At 35.0% G+C, this 22181-nt stretch overlaps 1 pseudogene; it reads left to right on the forward strand.

The window, feature by feature from the left end:
• The first annotated feature begins 287 nt into the window (after positions 1 to 287).
• LOC138153180 (DET1 homolog) overlaps positions 288 to 22181 on the forward strand; it is a 92540-nt pseudogene continuing 70646 nt past the window's right edge.

The following is a 22181-nucleotide window of genomic DNA, read 5'->3' on the forward strand; positions in this document are numbered from 1 at the left end:
ACTGGGAGAGACCTGCACAGAATGGAGGGGTGAAGACTCTTCCCTTCTCTGGCTACATTGACTCTCACATGTCTTTGGGCCTCCCTTTGGGTCACTGGTCCCTCTCCTGAAGTTTGCTTGGGACCCTGAGTCATGCCTCCCCTCCCCCCACCAGATTCTAGTGCTCTGATGTTTAACAGAGCCCTGGCCCACCTGTCCTTGAAAGTCATACTGCCCTCAGGTTGTTGGAGATTCAGGGCTTACAGTTGAAAGGGGCCTCAGAGGTCACCCAGAAATAAGATTATGTAATGGTGCATCATGATGTTTCAACAATCAAACCTGGAATAATCTAGAACCAAATGTTATCCACCACTTGGAGCATTGGTTCAGGCAAGGCTGGCACCAGGTTCGAATATTCCCCTAGAACATCTTCCCCAACTTTACTGTGGTTAATGTGGAAAAGCCAACTTGTTTCCTGTGAAAATTTTCACCTGATGGGAGCTGCTTTATTGCCTTTTCTTTGGAGCAGACATCACTGGAGATTTATGAGTATCAGGGCTGCCAAGCAGCAGGGTTATGAGGATGAAATTTTGGCCAATGACAATGACCAGAGGTCAGTCAACATCCAAGGCCAACTCTTTTGAATGCCTCTGTGTCTTGTTGAATATTACCAATGTAGCTTCTAATGGTGAACACCTAAACTGGAGTATATAGCCTCTTCACAGATGACTGTCATTGTGTCATTGTGGGTTCACCTGCCTACCTTCCTGAAGAGACTCATCCTCCTTTTTGTGAAGTGTATCTCAGCAGTGAGTCAGTGACACCAAATCCCCGCTTGCTTTTGGAGGACTATTCCCTTCATATCATTGATCTTCACACTGTTAGGTTGTATGACACCTGCATTTTCAAGTGTGATAAAGTGATCTCATCCTACAATCAAGGGTTATACTTATATAAAACATAGTAGCCATTCATTCAGTATAGCAGCAGACCATTCATGTCTTCCAGGTCACTCCTGAAGGCACCTTTATTGATGGGACTACTATTGATCAATTTTGCTCCGAGAATTACCTGCTCACCCTATCTGCTGTCTACCCTGAGGTACAGTAAGAAAGCCAAACAGGCATGGCCAACCCCTACAAGGAGCCCTTCATTAATTCCCTAAAGCACCAGATATTGGTATACTTGTGGCACAGGGCAAATCAGGATGGTAGTCTTTACCTCAATCTGTCTCTCTTTAGCTATGATGATAGGTGGGTATCAGTTATGTAGAGGTTCATGACTTGTGGAGATCACTTGGTCAGGTTCTATGCCTGGGATTTTGAGTCTGCTTGAGTTCAAGTTCCAAGCAGGTCTGCTGGGCTGCCCTGTCAACCACACAAGGTTGCCTTTAACTTCCACCCTTTTGAGCTCTTTGCCATTTTAGTGCAAAGGGCTAGTGGTGAATATGTTGTCAACTTCCACATGCAACACAGCTGCACACAGTATGTTGCCCAAAGTCTGGGGACCCACCAAAGCTAAGTTGTCTTGCATTCTGAGACTTATACACACTTCCCATCTATGCAGATTAGAAAGTAGTCTTTCAGGGGCCAGCATCATTCTTTTGGAACCAAGGTCTGTGTTGGTGGATCTTGGTTGGTCTATAGTCACTCAAACATGAGCCAGAAGAGAGAAGTTGGACCTGGGATAACTTATTTAAAAATAAACAAACAAACAATCTAGCTATGAAATAATTTAAATGTCTCCCACTTTTGCCATAAGAGATTGCCTAGCATTAAGTCTTTTAATTAATTTCAGTGGGGGGAGTTCTGTGTGTTATACTTTTTTGAGGTGCAGATGAGTTTTCTGCTATTTTCACCACTTTCCTCTTTTCTTGACAATGGTATACAAACAGAAGCAGAACAATTGGTTGCCACGATGACCAGACCTAATAACTGATCGAGACCCTGCTCATCCCTTTTCATTTAGCCAAAAACTGAGACTCTTTTGAAGTAAAAATAAAAGACATATTTTCTTACTTATTAAAAAAAAACAAGCCTCATTCCACTTCTCTGTCATCACCACATGATGCTCCCACACCTTTTGTGTCTCCCTTTAAAAATATATTGCCTTCACTCACTAAAATGTAAGCTCCTTCAGGGCAGGGACTGTCTTGGTGGCTTGTATGTGTATCCCCAGCAGTGAGCTGAGGGTCTGGAAAGAATCAAGCACTTAATATATGCGCTCTCTCTCTCTGGCTGCCTGTCTTTCTCTCTCACTTCCTCTCTTCTCCCCCTCAGTCTCTGTCTCTCTGGTTTTCTTGTCTCCCTCTCTGTCTTTCTCTCCCTCCCACCATATCAGTGACTATAGGACTTCTAAAAAATCTCTTCCATATGTTTATATATTAAGATGCACAATGCTAAATAGGAAAATGTCTTTAAAAAGACAGCAGGTGTTTGAACTCCTGAGAATTGACAATAACACATAAGAAGATGGAGCAACTAATTAATTAAAAATTAATCTTTTGCATTTAAAGGTGCTCTTGTTCCCATAAAGGACATGACTAATATTAGAATAAGAAATGTATTTCCATAATACATGCTTTATCATCTTTCTTCATCATCCCTTCCTTCTGCAGATTTCTATATCCTACTTTTTTTTCAATGTTCTTCAGTTCAGAGAAGGGATGGATTTAGAATCAATGACCAGGTTTGAATCCCAACTCTGTCAATGACTCCCTGTGTGATCTCTTATATTCCTAGGGTCTCAGTTTCCTCATCTGTTAAAGGAGGGCATTTTATTATATGACCATTAAGATTTCTTTGAGCTCTCAGTCTATGATACTATGATACTCTACTTTTGCTGCCATCTTATATTAAATGTTATATTAGCCGAAATGCTTGGTGATAAATATTTGCATTTTGTGTATAGATCTAGATACAAGTCAGATTCTTATATTCTCAGAGAATACCTGGGTGAGAAGGGTTAGTCATTTGCAAAAGCCATAAAGATAGAACTTGATCCCTTTTACCTCACAGTCCATGATTCTTGGCTATTAGTTACACAAGCAGAATTACATTGTGTAGAAATGCCAGTAGACACCATAGTGTGTAAGGAAAATACAAAATCAGATTTCATTACCAGTTAACTTATGAACTGTTTGTTTACTAATGCACATTCCTTTAAGGTATATGAATGATATTTGATGAAGATGATTTGATCTTATGTTTAATTCAAATTCGAAAACAAAGTCTCTTAAAATTATTTATTCATTTTTGGTTAGATAATAGATGATTTGGTAGAGTCATAACTGGGATGGAGTGACTGAGGCTTTGAAACAGAGCACCAACCTACAGTAGGGAGTGTTACTATTCACAGTGGTTCTCTGGACCATTGTTTCTGAGCCTCATGTTTCTCTGCCAGTCTTGTATATGCACCAGCTCTGTTCCCTTTTCTTCTCTCAAACAAGGTGATGAGATTCTACTTGCTTAACTAGTTTGTTTCTTGGACAGCAGACACAGGCTACTCCTGGGATTATAGTTGAAGTCTTTCTACTGAGGCAAAACCTGTGAGAACTTTCACTTCATTAGCATGACATTTGAGAAATCAGAGCTACTTTCATGTCATGTTGAGGTATCACAGTCCAACGTTATGTAAGATCTTCTGTACATGCCTTTAAAAAAGTTTGAGTTGGACAAAGAGTTCCATGTGTATGCCAATTACTTTGGACAGTCCCCTCCCCCTTTTCTTCTCCTTGGAACTGCTTGTTTCTCATCCTTCTTCAGTTGATTTTCTCTGAAGAATTTTAGTCCGTGATGTCCTGCCAATCTTTTTTTCTGCAACCTTTGAAATGTATTATCCAGAGCCCTATGATGCATGTCATGTGGTGCTTGACTTTCTTCTCCTCTTCCAAAAAAACCTAAATTATCATGATCACTTACTTCCAAAATTCCTATCATTTCTATTTCAGTAATCTCACTTTATCAAGTCAAGAATAGTGGTTTTCCTTATTGTTTCCTCTAACTTTTGAAGGATGAAGTTATCATTAAGGTAAGCTAAAAGAAATTAGCTATTCTTCCTTGAGAGGGAAGGGGAAAGACAACCTAACAGAGACAGATAGACAGATAGAGGTGGAGACTGAGGCACAGGGAGAGAGAGAGACAAAGACAGAGAAAGAAATCAAATAGATATGTCCAGCTGAAATCCCTTATATTATGCCTCTATGCTAGTCGTGTTTTCTGTTCCCTGAAATCTTCTGTCCCCTTTCAGTTCAAGTTGCCTGTTATATTTCAATGTGTGAATTAACTAATTCAAATGCATTTATTAATTATTCATTATGTTCAAAGTGCTACACTAAGTTCTGGGGATACAAACCAAAAATTAAGAGAATCCGTGCTCTTAAGGAGTACATACATATTTTAATAAGGGCATACAACCTACACGGAAGGTTTCAGTTGCATAGAAAAACCCAATGATAGCTAGCATTTAGAAGCAAGGCAGAAGTATCATTTTAATGTCATTTCCATTATTAAAACGTGTCTGTTTCTGATGTGAAACCATGACATTGATGATAATACCACTTCTTTTTTTTTATGTTGATCTTTAAACAAACATCTTTGAACATAAGGGAATATTTTCACCTTCTGGTTTCTAAATGTCTTCCCATGGATATGTGTTTTCAATATACACAGCTATTCTGTACCACAACTCTCCCTTTTACCTGTTCTTTTTTTTTTTAAATTGAGATGTCTCTTTCCATAATCCCATTGCAGTTATATATCCTTGCACTTTTTTGGTACTATTTGTGATGTTCAATTTGCCCTCTTGCTTTAAATTCTTTGGTTCCCTTTGCTTTTTAGTTATACTTTGTGTACTTGTGCACAAATGGCAGTAAGCATGGATTTATTGCTGGCTCATGTTCTAGATTTTTTTTCCTTTGAAATTTCTGGATTTCTGTATTGTTATTTTTTAATGAAACTATTATTTATGATATTTCACTTGTTGGAGATAGTCAGTTTCTTCTTATACTTTCCAATTCAATTTAAAGTCTTTTGATTAGATTTGCAAGACTCTAGGCTAATACATTTGCTCCACATTTTGTTAGGTGTACTTCATTCCTGCCATTCTTATATTTTAAGGTTGGGTCCAGAAATATAAATCCCATTCTCAGATGCCATCTTCTTAACCATCCATTTGCTTCACTCACTTGTCTTTCCTCTTCTGATTCCTTGCCTTTGATAGATAGCAGTAACGAAAACACCACCTGTTCCTCTAATATCTTTAATTTCTTCTCTATAGTTTAATAACCTCTAGCATTGCTTTCTAGGTTTCTTTTCATAGTATCATTTTAATCAATGACCATTTATTAAGTTCCTAGCATGTGTCATATACTTTCCTACACTCTGGGGATACAGATATATTTAATCCCTGCTCTAAAGAAGAGTATCAGTTATGTTGGAGATAATGTGTATATAGTCAGAATAAATATATTCTGAATAAATAGGGAATAAATAGACTAGAAATGTAAGGTGATGAGAGAAGACCTTTGGAGCATTAGCAGTTGGGGAAAGGGATCAGGAAAGGCTTTGTGTAGAAGGTGGTGCTTAAGCTGTGAGTTAAAGTAAGAGAGGAAATCTATCTGGCAAAGGTGAATAGGCAGTGTCCACGTAGATTACCATAACTGGGTCATAATCATCAGGTTTAAAAAAAAGCTTCAGGAGGTTGTCAGTCATGTTCTGGAAACATGCCATAGAATGACAATGAGTTTTAAAAGCTCTAATGATAGTACAATAAACTGAGGCATAGCCAGAGGGCCAGAAGAGCTAAAAGGGAGGGGAAGGGGGAGAGGGAGAAGAAAGAAGAGGAACATTGGACTAATAATGGCTGACATCTAAATGATGTTTTTAAGTTTGCAAAGGGCTTTGTGTACATTATCTTGTTTGTTTTCTTATTAAAGGATTCAAAACGTCCAAAGCAGTCTGTTACAACATAACTTTATATTCCCCAGTGTGGAAAACCTTTGAGATATGTCCTTGAGAAGAAAGGTAAGCAGACTGCCAAAATCCAGAAAAGTATGACATCCCTGAGTCCTTGGGGTTGTCACTAACCAATTTGTCCCTAGGCATTGGAGTGTGAGAGGACAATAAATGCATCTGTCTATAGTCCTTAAATACCGATATCTATTCTTAAGCTACTGCAGCATGTTCTTTTTCAAAAAATGGATAATGACTCCTTGTAAATATTTTCACTATATTCATATAAAAGAAAGTGCCACCACCAAGTCTTTACAATAATTCGGCTCATATTTTATTTTCAATTCATTGGAAAATAGGGTTAGATTCTTACTTTAAAAACCATGCATTTCTATATCTATAAATTATAGCTTTTGTTCACATTACTACCAATTATTGTTTTTTTAAAGGACTAAATCAAGGTAGAGAGTCAAATGAGGTAAATTTAATAGCATCATTTTAGTTTCATAGTAATCTAGGATAAGCTGGAAGGACATTCTTGCTACTGTGGGAGAAATTAAAATCCACAGTGTTTGAAATTGCTCTAATTTAAGCATGACACTGAGAAATTTGATCATTTCTAGAGTGATATAAACTGTGAAAGAAACCAGACAGTCATTGGAGAGACTTCACTTCTGGCTCTACTTTTGCTATACCTGACCATGTGTCTTTCCAAGCATCCAAATCCAGTGGTAGGAGCTTGGCAGGAGAAAGAGAAGGCCTGATTCCAACTTGTAGACTTTGGTACAATGACAATGGATTATATTTTACACTTAAAAGGAAAATTTAGAAATATCAAATTAATTTTGTTTTTCTTTTTGTTCTGGATTAAGCACACACAAACTCAATAGAACCTCATTGTCAGGTGAAAAATAGTATTCTTTACTAAGTGGACAGCTGAACATGACTTTAAATTCCCAATTGAAAGTGATTAGAGTGTTAAAATTAAAGTTCAACATGAAAATGATTGAGATATAGTTATATGTTATTAATATGCATAAAGCATGTAGAATTTACATTTCATATATGCCATGTCTCCTGAAAGTACAAATATTTTGAAAACGGGGTTTGTTAATGTGTTTATTGACATAACCAATGCCCCCACACCCCCCCAAAAATACAAGGCTTGGAAGTATACTGCATGTCAACTAAGGGTCCTGAAGTAGGACAAGAAAGGAGTATTATGGCATTGTATTCGGACCAGAGTCAGAAAATGGATTTAGTATGACATTGATATCAGCTTATGTTTCTTAAAAAAGTACAGGTTTACATCACAAATGTCTTCAAAGGGTTCACCATGATTTCTCTCTTCATGAAAATATTCAGATCCCACTTTTCCAAAGGCTACATGTGGCCCTGGCTCTGTGCCTTGCCACTGTCTGTATTTAAATTGAGTAGATGGATTTTTGGAAACAGAAAACAATATATAATGATATAACTTGAGAAACTTTATGAACTCTTAAGAGAAAATATTGCATTTATATCTTCACATGTTTGTTTTAATTTGTTTATTTTTTTCTAATTATCACAGAATCCTAGATAGAGAACTGGAGGGGACCTAAGATGACATCTAGTTCAGACCACCCATTTTACAAATGACTAAACTGAGGTCACTGGAGGATAAATTACTTTCTCAATGTCACACTTTATTGTTTGTCCTTCATTCTTGAGGAAGGTCAATCATATCACAATGGTGATGTCTTGACTTGCACATGAATTGTATTTAAGCGAGGCAGAACTGTGCAAAATCATCAACCTCCTAGTGTCACACAAGTAGTAAGTGTCAGAGGTGGAATTGGAATCCAGGTCCTTATATTAGCAGTCACACTAGCATTCCCAGGATGGCTCCTAGCACAGGTTCTTTGATCTGCTTTTCTAAAGGAAAGCAATTCAAAAGAGGGTTAACAATTTTACTTCAATCAAACACACACATATGTATGTATATATATATCATTCACTTAGTTCAGGGGAAAAAGTCAGCACCCCGAACTTCAGAAAATACAAAGAGAAATTACAGGCAGACAAAAAAATACAGAGAAAATAACACAACTCACGAGACCAAGAGATAGGGCTTCTTGCTGTCTAGAACCATTACATCCACACAGTGTTAGTTATCAGAGAAAGAAGCAGCAACTTCTGGGTTTTCAAAGCCAGGAGCTTCAACAGCTGCCCAGAGTCTCATTTGACAACCTCACACAACTCTGCCCATAAGTGAGTCCCAAAGTAAAACCTCACCTCAGAGGTATATATAGCCTTTTCTAGGGTCAGAGAACATCACAACCTTCATGATCCACTGCCTAATTACAAGGTAAAAAAATGTATATGCCTTCCTGAAAAACAAGCCTTCCCAAAGTAAACTTCTTTTGTTGAGCTCCATGAGTCCCATTAGGCCTGTGGAAGGGCAGGGAAGATCCTCAAATCCCCTTACTGTTATAGTCCTCTAACTCCATAGCCAGTATTTATACTCTAGTAGACTAAGCACATGTGGAAAAAAGCTTGATTTGCCTTCAGCATGTTTATAACATTTCTTTAAATTATTAGGTACTTGTATTGACTGTAGCATCTATGAAAACCAGTATCATCCATATCATAGCATTCATAGCTAATGTAATTTTATTACCAACAAGAGATCACCACAGTGTACTTGCCCCCCTTTCTCATCCCCATTTGTTTTTTTTCAGACTCCCAAAGTCAACTCATAGACTGAACTAGAATCGCTGGCATGTCCTCCTACATGGTTCACTTTCTTCCCCATGTGGGAACACATGGTCATTTTACTTAATTTACTCTTACACATAAGAGACAATTTCTTTCTTTTAATTAAGCTACAGAGAAAGAATGAGAGTAACAGTAAAGAGCTTTAGAAGAGACCATCACTTTTCCCCCCATCCCAATGCAGAGAGAGTCAGAGTAATTTTATTTTACCAAAACTAATGGTATTATACAAAAAGTCAGAGCATCAATATTAGATTATTATTATATTAAATTATTATTTCATTATATTAATTTTTATTTTATTATTATTTTAAAATTATTTATCATTATATTAAAATTCTAAATTGCCTTGAGTCACCATTTCTAAAACCAAGTCAGTCTGCACACAACCTGACTCCCTAGACTCCATCTGCAAGAGACATATGATCAGGACCAAACTCTAAATTGAGTGAGATTTCATACTCAGAGAGTAATAGAGAAGTCATAGAGATCTTCGAGCCTTTAGGTGGCGGCTTAAATACCTTGGAAAATAAGAGTTTAAAAACAGTATAAAGTTGAATTGGGTTTACATTGAATTTGGAGTCCAGTAATTTATAGGTTCAGTTTGGTTGTTGAGATCATAGATACTTTAGAGTTGTTAGGGTACTTAGAGATCATTTACCAATCATTCTTAACCATGCATGCATTCATACATAAAAATCTATGCATACACATATACACAGACACACATTATATAACCATGTATACCTTTGTATGCACATGTATATTTGTACATGCCTATATGTGTATATATAGATATATGTCTGTATACAAACATACAAATTCATGGATCTCAGGTTAGGAACAGTTGATAGAGAATTTCTAAGTACCCTTCCAATTTTTCCAGTGTAAAAACACATATAAATATACAATACACATATATATCAAACAATGAACATTTATTATATGCCTACTGTGCTCTAGGAACTAAGTGTTTTAAGATACAAAAGGAGGCAAAAGTTCCTGCTCTCAAGGAGCTTGCAAATTTAATGAGATTATTACATAGGTAATTGTGTTTCATTATAATTTATTTTCTTTATAATCTTATGTATTTTGTTTATTCATTTAAAAATGCCACTCTGAAAAGGGGTCCATAGGCTTCACCAGACTATCAATGGGTACATGACACAAAAGAAGATTAAGAACTCATGTTAAACTACAATACTCTAATTTTGCACACGTGGCAACCAGGACTGCTAAACACTTGTAAAAAGTAACATGGATAGTAATGATTCATGGTCATAATTTGAATTCAGGTCTTCTCATTGCAAATTCTAGGACTCTTTGCTCTCCACCCCCTCAAATACAGCTAGAAGTCACCATATGTTATTTAGCCCTTTATTTCAATTGATATTTTTCTCCCCAGTGATGCACTGTGTGCTGGAGATCAGTATCTTTCAAATGAAGCTTGCTTATTGATCTCAAGTCTGAAAAATTTAAATTGACATAAGCTCAGTGTCAAAATGAAGTCTCTTCACCAGTCCTTCATGCTAATTAAGGGTAAACTAGGTTTTAAGTGCTCTCTTCCCATGAGCCTTGCCTAGTATGAGAAACAAATGTAACCAAGCAGCTGTTTGGAACAGCAGGATTTCCAAAGGTTTATGAGAGCCTTAATTTATGGAATTTTATTTTAAAAATTGCATTGTGTGTGAAGACTGTAAAGTCTGCTTCCAATATCCCAGTGGGAACATATAGTCACTGAGGTTTGAAATATCTTAATCTCAAACAGTCATAAAATGCCTCCAGCATTGGGGACTTCATGAACCAACAGCAGAGGAGAGAGTTTCTAATATATCGAAAGTCATAATATTGGTTTCAAAAGAAAGTTTGAAAAGGAACACTGAAATTTATGTTTCCTTTTCTAGAGGACTAAACTCAATAGGAAAACTGAGGTAGTACTGTCAATTTAAAATGCTGAAATTTTTTTTCTACAAGAAACAAGTGAAAAAGGACATATAAATTGGAAGTAAGATTTAAAGCCTGAGGAGATTGGCATGAGTCTGAATCAAATGAGGTTTTAAGTGCATGGTTTCAGTTAGTAATATAGTATCTATATACAGTTGTGCATTTAGAACTATCTGTTAAAAAGCCTACAGGTAGGTAGTGTCTTCAATAATGCCTGATGCTGTCAGAAGACAAGTGTAATTGTAGGAAAGGCCCTTAGTAATTAGATCTTAGTCTTTGATCATACCTGTACCACAGCAGTTTTGAACACAGCTGATGAACTGTTCTGACTTATGACAGAACCATATAGTTCCAGTTACATAACTGCAGCTGTGTAGGTAGCAAGGTAGTGCAGTGGATAAGAGCAATAGACTTGGAGTTAATAAGACCAAAGTTCAAATTCTCTTACAATCTGTGTGATCTTGCACAAGTCATTTTGCTTCTTCAGTTTCAGTTTCCTTATCTGTAAAATGAGGACAACAATAGCACTTATTTCTCAGGATTGTTGTGAAATTCAAGTGAAATAATGTATATAAAGTGTTTTTCAAGCCTTAAAGTGCTATACAAATCAATTGGTGACATTTACACAGAGCTTTAAGGTTTGCAAAGCACTTTACGAAGAAATTGAGGCTCAGAGAGTTTAAGTTACTTGTACAGGGTCACACAGATAGTTGTGTGTGAGATAGGATTCAATTCCTGATCCAAAGTCTGGTGTATTATCCACCCTGCCATACTACTTTAACATAGCATATCCTTGAGAGATGAACAGAAATTTGGAAATCAATCTATTTTTAATCCTTTTTCACCAAAGGACTAGGCTGTATGATCTCCAGTGACACATTCCAACTTAGAATAGCTCATACTGCTAGCTAATTCATTCTCATGTCTTCACTAAAAATTCCATATAATTATGTTTAAACCTGTTTCGTTCTGTTTTGATCAAAGGGAAGGTGTTAAAGAGCTAGTCAACATTTTTTAATGGCATAATCAATCATGAGAAGTAGTATGTGCTGTAATAGATAGAGACTGGCATCAGAGTTAGGGAAACCTAGATTCTAGTCTTGCACCTGAGATCTCTGGGCTATGGGATCCCTCGCAAATTATTTAACCTCAATCTCCCAGACAACTTTAAGACTATAAATTTCAAAACAAAATGCTACTCTGCACTACTGGGAGCAGTGACCTCATCATGAGTTTCCTGTGCCAGTGAAATCATATGTTGGGGCACTAGGCAGTATAATAGATAGAGCACCAGTTCTGAAGTCAGGAGGACCTAAGTAAAAATCTGGCCTCAGACTCTTACTAGCTGTGTGACCTTGGACAAGTCACTTAACCTCAATTGCCACACACACAAAATAAATCATATGTCCTGTTCCCTTCTCCCTCCAAAACAAATTAAAAAGAAATCTACCATATACTAAAAATCTGCTAACTCCCCATTCATTCCATCTGTCCAGTATCCTATAGATTCATCACTCCTGTCATATTTGTTCCAAGACCATATTTCATAAGCCTTTAGTCATTAGGAACATCTCAAACATTATCAATGGATGAAATATCCATGAGATACACATGCACGTATGCATACGTACACATCAATAACTATCTATCTATCCCATAGTAGATGCTCTTTACCATAGTAGATGCCTGAAAAATATTTTCCTTCCTTCCTTCCTTCCTTCCTTCCTTCCTTCCTTCCTTCCTTCCTTCCTTCCTTCCTTCCTTCCTTCCTTCCTTCCTTCCTTCCTTCCTTCCTTCCTTCCTAACACAAAAGGAAACTGAAAAGGGGGAGGGATATTAGGCAAGGGAAAAGAAGGAAGAAGTTATTGTTCAAGGGAGCATGGTTTTGAAGTCCAGAAGATCAGGGACAGGACTGAGAAGAGAATAAAGGTATATGGTGTGTGTGTGTCTGTGTCTGTGTGATGACCCCAGGTGTGGAGATGACCCCAGGTACAGTGTGTATGTATTATATGTGTATACACACATATACATACATACATACACCTTCAGCATTACCATGAAAAACTTAAACTTTGTGCAATATGCTTTGTTTCATAGCACAGCAGCAAGATCTGTGTGACCTCTTGATTCTTTTTCTGGGACGCTAGAACATTTTTATTCATGTTCATCTTATGCTTAATCCTTTGCTCATCTTTTGACCCTGAAGGACAGTGCGTGTGTGTGTGTGTGTGTGTGTGTGTGTGTACATACCTCATGGTCTTTTCTCCCTATAATATTCTAGAAACTTTGTCCTTGTTCTCTCAAAGTAAAGATGCTAAGATAAGTAAACTAGTGTTTTCCATGTATTACAAAAGACAGAATACATTTTTCATAGGAGCCATTTTAGGGTCCCATATTATGAGAAAGAGTAGAGGATATCACTGATTTGACCAATTTAGTAGACAGGCAATAAATTAAATTTGATTTTGATAAAATTTACATGCACTGTGAATCTTAGTGTGCACAAGAATTTTAACTTCTTTTGAACTAAAAAACTCCCTTATTTCTTGATACAAAATTAATTTTTCTTTTAATTCTCAACATATTTCTATCATTGGAGCAGTACCATATGGGCTCCCTCTGGTGATCAAAATAACACCTTTAAAATCCTATGTTTATTAGATCAAAGTCTGAATATATTAGTAGACAATTTCCAGATCACATTTCAAAAATTGAGTTCAGATACACTTTTTTATATTAAAAGTTTTTTTCCCAAAAAATCTTGTAATTTTAGATCAACAGATTACTGTTTTCAATATAAAACTGACAATGACAAATGTTAAAAAGTTATCCTTGACAGTTGAAAAAATACTCAGAATTAAGCAAAAATAAAGTCATAATAACATCTGAAATCTCAGATCTGGAGGCATAAGGGATATCAGAGACCATTTAGTTCAACTCTATCCTTTTACAGATAAGGAAATTGAAATCCATGCTGGTTAAGTGATTTATCTCAAGGTCACATAGGTGGTGACAGTCAGAAGCAAGAATGAAACCCAAGCCCTCCAACTCTAGGATCAGTGTTCTTTCCACTAGAATTCACTGTTTCTATCTAATGATATCTTTCATTTATTCCTTTCATTCCTTATTTCATATTTTCAGTGATAGTGCTAACATCAGCATGTTAGGCTCAAATGAAAACTGAATATGAGGCATGTATAGACAATGTTATGAGTATTCTAGAATTAGATATTTAGCTCTTTTATATTAAACTTTTAAAACTGTACTAATTTTGAGAAAAAAAGATCTTGTGGGGAAAGAAATGGGTCTCAGAAGAAGTAATTTTGTCCAAGGTCCATAAAGGAAAGAAAAGTATCTCTAGATACAAGATGAAAGAGAGAGAACAAAGAGAATGACCAAGATTGTTGTGGTTGTTTATCCTTCATTCTTGAAGAGGACCAATGACATTGGGAGGGTGATGTCTTGACTTGCAAGGCAGTTGGATTTAAGTAAGGCAGAGCTTCACAAAGTCATCAGCCTCACTCTCTCCTCCAGGGTCATCTGAGTCCAGTGTTGAGATATAGGTCAGGATGACTATAGATGACCCCAGATACTGTGGGAGACCTTGGAATCTAGTTGGGATGGGGAGAAGAGATGGGGAGACAGGATTAGAACAAAACCAGACATTAGAGAAAGGGCAGAGAGAAAGCAAAAGGAGAAGGGAAAGGAGCTTAAAGGAAAGCTTGAATTTCTAAATTCACACAAATATAGGTAAAGCACAAGTAAAGGTAAATATTTGGCAGCCTAGATAGCATTAGCCTGGAGAAAACTATATTCCCTGCAGTATAAAAATTTCATACAAGAAATTTTAATACAGTGGAAAACAGCGTATGCTTATAAAGGTTAGTTTTGGGATTCTTCTTGTTTTATTAATATAGGAAAATAAGTATAAAGTCATGGGTGGCCTTTGATTCACATAATGTGGATTCTTGAAGATTATAAAAGATACAAGTGGGACAGTATAAAATCATAGTTGTGAACTGGGGAGAAGAAAAATCAGGTTTATAACTATTTCTATAATCTAAAAGAAAGGTAAAAGCAAAAAAAAATAGAACATGTTATCTTTCTTGAATATAAGAAAACAAATAAACATATGCTTGAACAGAGACAGGAGTAGGTTGGATTATAATTCTATTTTAGGAAAGAGTATAGGGTTTAAAATAACTAGAACATGACCTACATAGTCAAGTGTTAGGTCTAAAAAAAGCACCCCCAAATGACTATTTAGATGCACACTGTTCTTGATCAAAATATAGAAGCATCATGGTGAAATGCAAAAGTGTTGGGTTTGGGATTATTAATATTAATAAAATAAAAAGTCATTTATACAGTGCTTTATGGCTCATAAAATAATTTAGTCAGATAGTGAGGACACTCAGGTAAGAGTGACAGACAGTATTCAAGTCAATTCTTCCTTGACTTTAAGGCCAATACCATTCCTCATCTTGTGTGCTTTTTCTATCTTCTATACTAATAAAATATGTGTCCAAATAGTAATTTTTCAATGTTGTGTTATAAATGTTGACTGCAGTCAACATATATTGTATATACTTCACCCCCACTACTATCATTACTACTACTACTACTATTACTACTATTGAAATATGGGTTTATAAGGTCAACTGGATTTATGAACAAAGTTGTATAGAAGTTGTGATGTATATAAAGTAAAAAAAAAACTCACCTTTCCTAGTTGTCATGTAAGTGAACTTGTGAGTGAATTTAACTTATTGCTAAGTGAAGAGTTGCTTAACATCTTTGGGCCTCATTTTCATTATTTATAACATGAGAGTATTGGGCTAAACTCGCTGATCCCTTTTAAATTTGAATCTATGGTTCCATGACCATATAATCCTATGGTCTATGACAACAGCCAAAATTAACTGAGAATACATATCTGCTTTGCTTCTTCCTTCAAAAGGCTTCTCCATATACATATAGATGTTTTCCACCCATCTTGGCACTTTCTACCATATTTAAAAGATATCATAATGCCTTTCCATCTATTTATGTTTCAAATGTTTTGATTTTCTAATAGGAATTTGTGTGGTCTTCATATCCCTATGCTAACTTTCTCCAGACGTTGCTAAGATGGGTGGAAAAAATCCATATGTATATGGAGAAGCCTTTTGAAGGAAAAAGCAAAGCAGATATGTATTCTCTTTCAAAGAAGTAGGTAGTAGTGAGCATGAAAATACTGGAGAAAAATATTAAGAATTTTAGGAGAGAAATGGACAACAGATTAAGAAGATTCAGGAAGAAGTCAAGAAAAAATAAAAACTTAATAGAGAGAGAATTATAGTATAACATGCTCTCAAAGCTCAGAGAACTCAGAGGTCATTTTGTCCAACCTATAACTAAACATGAATCTTTTACGCAATGTTCAAAACAATGTAGCAATTCAGTCTCTTCTTGATGACCTCTAGTGATGAGGAATTCATGACTTCTAGAGGCCACTCATTCCATTCTTGGATAGTTCTAATTGTTATGAATATTTTCCTTATATTGGATCAAAACCTATCTCCTTATGAATTCTACTTATTACTCTTATTTCTAATCTAATATATGAAATAAGTATTATCTATCTTCTTCACAGTAGCCTAGCTTAAAAAAATTTAGAGATAGTTATCACATTCTATTCCTCCTGTCCTTCCTCCCAAGTCTTTTCTTCTCCAGGTTAAACATTGCGTTTCCATTAAACAGTTCTTCAATGTCATTGTTTCTCTTCTGTACACTATACTAGGTCTCTTCCTCTAGACTTGCTCCAATTTGTAAATGTCCTTCCTAAATCATGGTGCTCAGAACTGAACATAGTATTTCAGATATATTCTAATGAAGGCATAAAGTAGTAAGATTATCCTTCATTCTGGACACTATGTTTTTATTAATATCCCCTAAAATAATGTTTTTGAGGTGTTGTGGCACATTATTGAATTGTATTGAACTAACAGTCCATTAAAACCTCAAAGACTTTTTTACATTTAATATTGTCTAACTATGAACTCCATCCTGTAGTTTTTCAGTTGTTTTTTTTTTAAACTCAAATGTAGGAGTCTATATTTATTCCTCTTAGATTTGTTCTAGTTTTATAGCTGCTGAGATCTTTTTGGATCAATCATCAATTAGTTATCTCTTCCAATATCCTGTTGTCACAAATTAGAACAAGAATTAGGATTAGGAAATCATCTATGCTTTCATCAAAGCCATTGGTAAAAGATGTCAAATAGCACAAAGACAAGAATAGAGGTCCAGGACACATAACTAAAAACAGACATGACTGATATTGATTCATTGCTCTTGTATGGTCGTTGACTTCACTCTGAATCCATCTAGTTATGATTATCTAGCTCACATCTCTCTATCTTGATGAGAAGGTTGACATGAGATATTTGGTTAACTATCGATTGAAATCAAGACACTATCCTTATCTATTCTAGTAGTTTGTAAAAAAAAAGTTTCTTCTGACTTTGGAGGGATGAACTTAATCTAGCTCTTAATCTCTAGTTCCTTTCCCCCTACATACATGGACTATCCCTTTATTAATGAATTATAGTTGTTTCCCTTTTACTCCCATCCCCAAACTCTAGAATTTAAATCAATCTTATAGTTCAAAGATTCAGCCTTCTTCCTTTTTTTTAATATGTGGTATATGATTGTGATGGAATACTACTGTGCTATAAGAAACGATGAACTTGATTTTAGAAAAAAACATGGAAATATTTGCATGAAATAATGAAGAACAAAATGAACAGAACCAGGAGATTGTTGTATGCAGTACAATTGCAATTATATTGCAGTACAAATACAGCAATATTGTTTCAAGAAGAACTTGGAGTGACCAAGTTATTTTGACTCTTGCAAATACCCAAAGAATCTATGAAGGAAGACACTATTTGCATCCAGAGAAAGAACTGATAAATAGAAGTGTGTATAATACATATATAGATGTATATGTATACATGTATGTATGCATATACACACACACATATATATATATACATATCTCCATGTCTATATCATGATAACTTTATTACATATTTAAAAGGAAAATCAAATTGTACACAACATATTTGAAGTTTCATGTGCAATCTTCTTTTTTTCCTATTGTATTTTATTATATAAATGATTGTTTTGTTTCTTAGGTTCAGGAGAAAAAAAGATGTAAAAATCAATGAAAAATATAGAGAGTAGTTTTTTTTTCTCCTAGTCTTGTAGCATTTCTTGCCTCCTGTCCAGTTTTTCAGTGATTACCAACAGTAGCTCAATAATCAGGTCTACTCATTCTAAATTGGGCATCGGAAAACAAGTTCAAGCCTTAGATCTGCTGCAAACTTTTACAATGGCTAGCAGTTTATATTTAAGAGTCAGGAAGACTTGGGTTTGAACATGGCCTTCAAAAATTACTGGCTATGTGAACATGGATGTCATTGAACTATTTATGTTGCCTTTTCTCATCTATAAATGGGGATGACAATAATATTTAACTTCTATGGTTGTTGCTCCAGACAATATTTTATGGATATGTTTATTTTAATAATTACTTCATTGCTCAAAACAATTTTGGAATTCCTCCCTTGGGATTTATGTAGATCTCCAAGCCTATGATACATCAATTTAAATAATCTTTAAATAACCCCTTTTTTCTAGTATGGATTAGATTTCTGTAAACAGTAAAAAATAATTTAGAGCCACACCTAGTGAATTGGGTGGGTGATTCTGTAGAATAATACTTGTTTCACTAAAAAAATATCCAATATTGATCATAAAGTAGATATAGATTTTCTCAGAGATGGCTCCCAATGGGCTCTGAAGAGAATTTTGAAAGAATTAAACATTTGGTGCAAAAAAATGGCATCGTTGAAATAAGCATATAACCTTTTACGGTTTTAAGGTGATTATTTTGAATAAATTCTGGTATTTTTATTTAAATGTTAGTCTCATTTTTTTTTAAGTTAGAGCACATTAGTCATAGGTTGTGTTAATTCAGCATTGTTGCAATAAGGATATTCTACCCAGTATGCTCTTAGACAATACTGACAACTGTGGGATTTGGTGTATTTGAAAATTAAACCTGATTTTTGGAACTAACTTGAAGGCAGCTGAAATGTAATAAATATGGAATATTTTTGTATCAGTTCCTCAGTGAAGGGAACATAACATTATTTTATGATGACAAAAGGAAATTACAGTTCTGAAAGGGATGTTATAAATATGCCCAGTGGCAAAATTATCCAGCACTTTGAAACTATGTTAACATAACTATGATTGAAGTGGAGTTTGTTATAGGAATACCAGAATGAAAGGTTATTGATAAGGTAGTCCTACACACTAGAGATTGTTGGAGATAGGTGATTTTGAATGATTTTCCTTAGTCCTGGATTGTTATTTTAGGACAACTTTCCTTTGCTGTGATTTCCCTGAATCTCCATTTTGTTAACTAAATCTTGGGAAGATTAGATAGTCTACTTAAAGAAGACTTTTTCTCTCCCTGATTTATAGGATTTAGAGTAGGAAGGGACCATCAGAAATCATGTGATACAAGTGTCTAACTTCATAAAGGAAAAAGATGAAGCTCAGAAATATTAATTGACTTGCCAAAGCCTTCACAGGCAATAAATAGCAGTTAAGATTCAAAAATATGTTTTTTTTTACTCTAAATACAGTGTATTTTCTATACTATACTGACTCTTGAGGTTGTCCTGGTAAAGTAATGGCATTTTGGAAAGCCTTCGGATTCTCCAAGGTTCAATTACATCCACCCAGGCTGTGTTTAAAGAACTCAACAATTTGTGACATTGGCCTAGTAAGACTTAAAGATCTTTAGATTCTTAAGTAATAAATGGCATACATACAAACAAACTACCAAAGTATTATTTTGTAGAGCTAAAAAAATATAACAAAATTAATCTGGAGATACAAACATCAAGAATCTCTGTCCTAAAAGTTTCTAATTGTAAATGCCAGTTGCCACTACTATTTAGCCTATATCTCAAAGAGAACAAAATCCTATATTTACAAAAATATTTACAGCAGATTATATATATATATATATACATACACACATATATGTGTATATGTATCCATACACACACCTACTGGGAAGAATTATATTAACAAATTAAGTGAAGTGACCATAACTAGGAGAGCAATTTATACTATAATATCAATATTATAACAATACTGAAAGATGTAAATACTTTAATCTATGCAATAGTTAATCATGATTCCAGAAAAAAATGATGATAAATATTGCTGCCTCTTGATAGGGAGGTGATTGCCTAATAAGTAGAATGAGAAAAACAGTTTTGAATGTGACTAGTGGGGCAATTTGTTTTGCCTGACTATGCATATATGATACAAGAATTTCTTTCTTTCTTTCCTTCCTTCCTCCCTTCCTTCCTCCCTCCCTCCCTCCCTCCCTTCCTTCCTTCCTTCCTTCCTTCCTTCCTTCCTTCCTTCCTTCCTTCCTTCCTTCCTTCCTTCCTTCCTTCCTTCCTTCTTTCCTTTCTTCCTTCCTTCCCTCCTTTCCTCCCTCCCTTCTTCCTTCCCTCCCTTTCTTCTTTCATATCTTTCCAGTTTTTTTTAATTTGTTCTTTCTTTTCTTTTCACACTGTATAATTAGATAAATTCCAAAAGCTTACATGATTTGAACATAAAGGGGGACATCATAAATTTAAACTTATTACAAATATTTTTAAGTAATTGCATGTTACCAAAATTGTCCATTTTATCTTCTGCCATCTTTTCTGTCATTTGCTGGTTCATGAAAACTCCCCCTTTCCATAGATTCAAAAGGTAGTTTCTCCCTCAATTCTTTCATTTTTAAAAATGATATCAGTTACAGTTTTCACCTTCATGGAGGGAGAAAATTCTGAGGTCAGTAACTTGTTCTGAAGATCTAAGCAGGGTACCCTGATTCTTCTAATTACCAAAAAAAATCATGAATATCTTGGGAATTTCCAATTTCAACTTGGACAAAATTTATTTTGCACTAATTTCCCTCCTGTTCCCCCAGTCATCTGCTTCCATGTCTATATAACAAATCATACCAAAATAATTTCAACATCGAGAGAATCCTTGGAACCACCCTTCTTAGCTAGAGACCCTCCAGACTTTCAGGACCAATGTGTGACTTAGCTCTTGAGACAATTACTGTTAATATGTCATTCAACACCAAAGTGGTTGATTTTCATTGGCACATGATGATAATTTACTTAATGACCCAAAAGTAGATATGTATATATGATTGAATCAGTAAAACAGAAAAAAACATTAACCTAAACACAAGTAGATAACCGATCCATAGATTCACTATCTAATTGTATATCAGTATAGAATATAACCCAAATTCTAGGACATGATTCATCCTTGAAAGATTAAATCCCAACCCTCTGGAATGCTTGCTTCATTAGTTTGTGCCCTTCTAATTTATTATTATTGAACATTATGGGATCCTTTAGGTTATGAAGCATTTACATATTGATGTTAGGTTAATGAAAGAGTATTTCCTAGAGATAATATTCTATGTAGGAATGGTGTATAGTACTCTAACCATGACAATATGGCATCTAAGCTGACATCACTGTTTTTCATGACACTGTTGTTAATGGAATAAATGAACTATAATGATAATTATTATCTTTAACATATTTCCACCTATCTCTCTGAGGTTTTTTGGAACTCTATTTAGTTACAATTTTTAAAGTTTTTCAAGCTCCTCCCAGGAAAGAAATATGTAGGAATTACACATAATAATGCACCTACATTATAGATATTTAGCTTTGTGTAGGATCAATGGCCATATACCCTGTATGTAATTTTTAATTTGTGTTCTGGGGCAGACTGCAGTTCTTTCAAAAGGAGACCCATGGCAATTCTTCAAGTGTGGGAGAAAAAATATTTATTATACAAATATTAGGTGCTATGCACTGTGCACTGTATACAAAGATACACATATGAAAGCAGCTACATACAGAAAATGAAAAAAGTCTTTTCCCTCAGGGACCTTATATTCTCCTGGAGGAAAAAAAAGAACATAATATATTTATGATTTGGAGCAATAGTGTATTGTTTTGAAAGTGCATAAATATTTGTGAATTGTATCTTCTTTTTTCCCTGACTCATAAAAATATACTTAAGATGAATGCTCTAATATTCTAAGTAGTATTGGAATCTCTAGAGTTAGGAACAAAATTAAAATGGCTACTTGGTTCTAAGCAAACTGAAAACCATGTACCAAGCAGTCTTGCTGCTTTTATTAGTGACATCATTAAAAACAAAAACATTCTAAAAAATTAAGTTCTCCATCAGAAAGGTGACATATATATTACCACTAAGATGTCTTCCCATCAATCTAGGAATTCAAAATTTAGGCAAGAGTTTGAAAATATTCTTCTGGCTTTCCCTCTAATAACTGTTATACAAACTGAAATCTAAAATGGGAGTAGGTTTAGCATAAACCCAATGCATACATTCTCACTTTTATTAATGTTTACTCATACTTCCTGAGTACTT

The sequence above is a fragment of the Petaurus breviceps genome, unplaced genomic scaffold (assembly GCF_028583685.1).
Source record: "Petaurus breviceps papuanus isolate PSGF00001 unplaced genomic scaffold, PetGlider_PUasm1.0 90977, whole genome shotgun sequence".
NCBI lineage: Eukaryota > Metazoa > Chordata > Mammalia > Diprotodontia > Petauridae > Petaurus > Petaurus breviceps.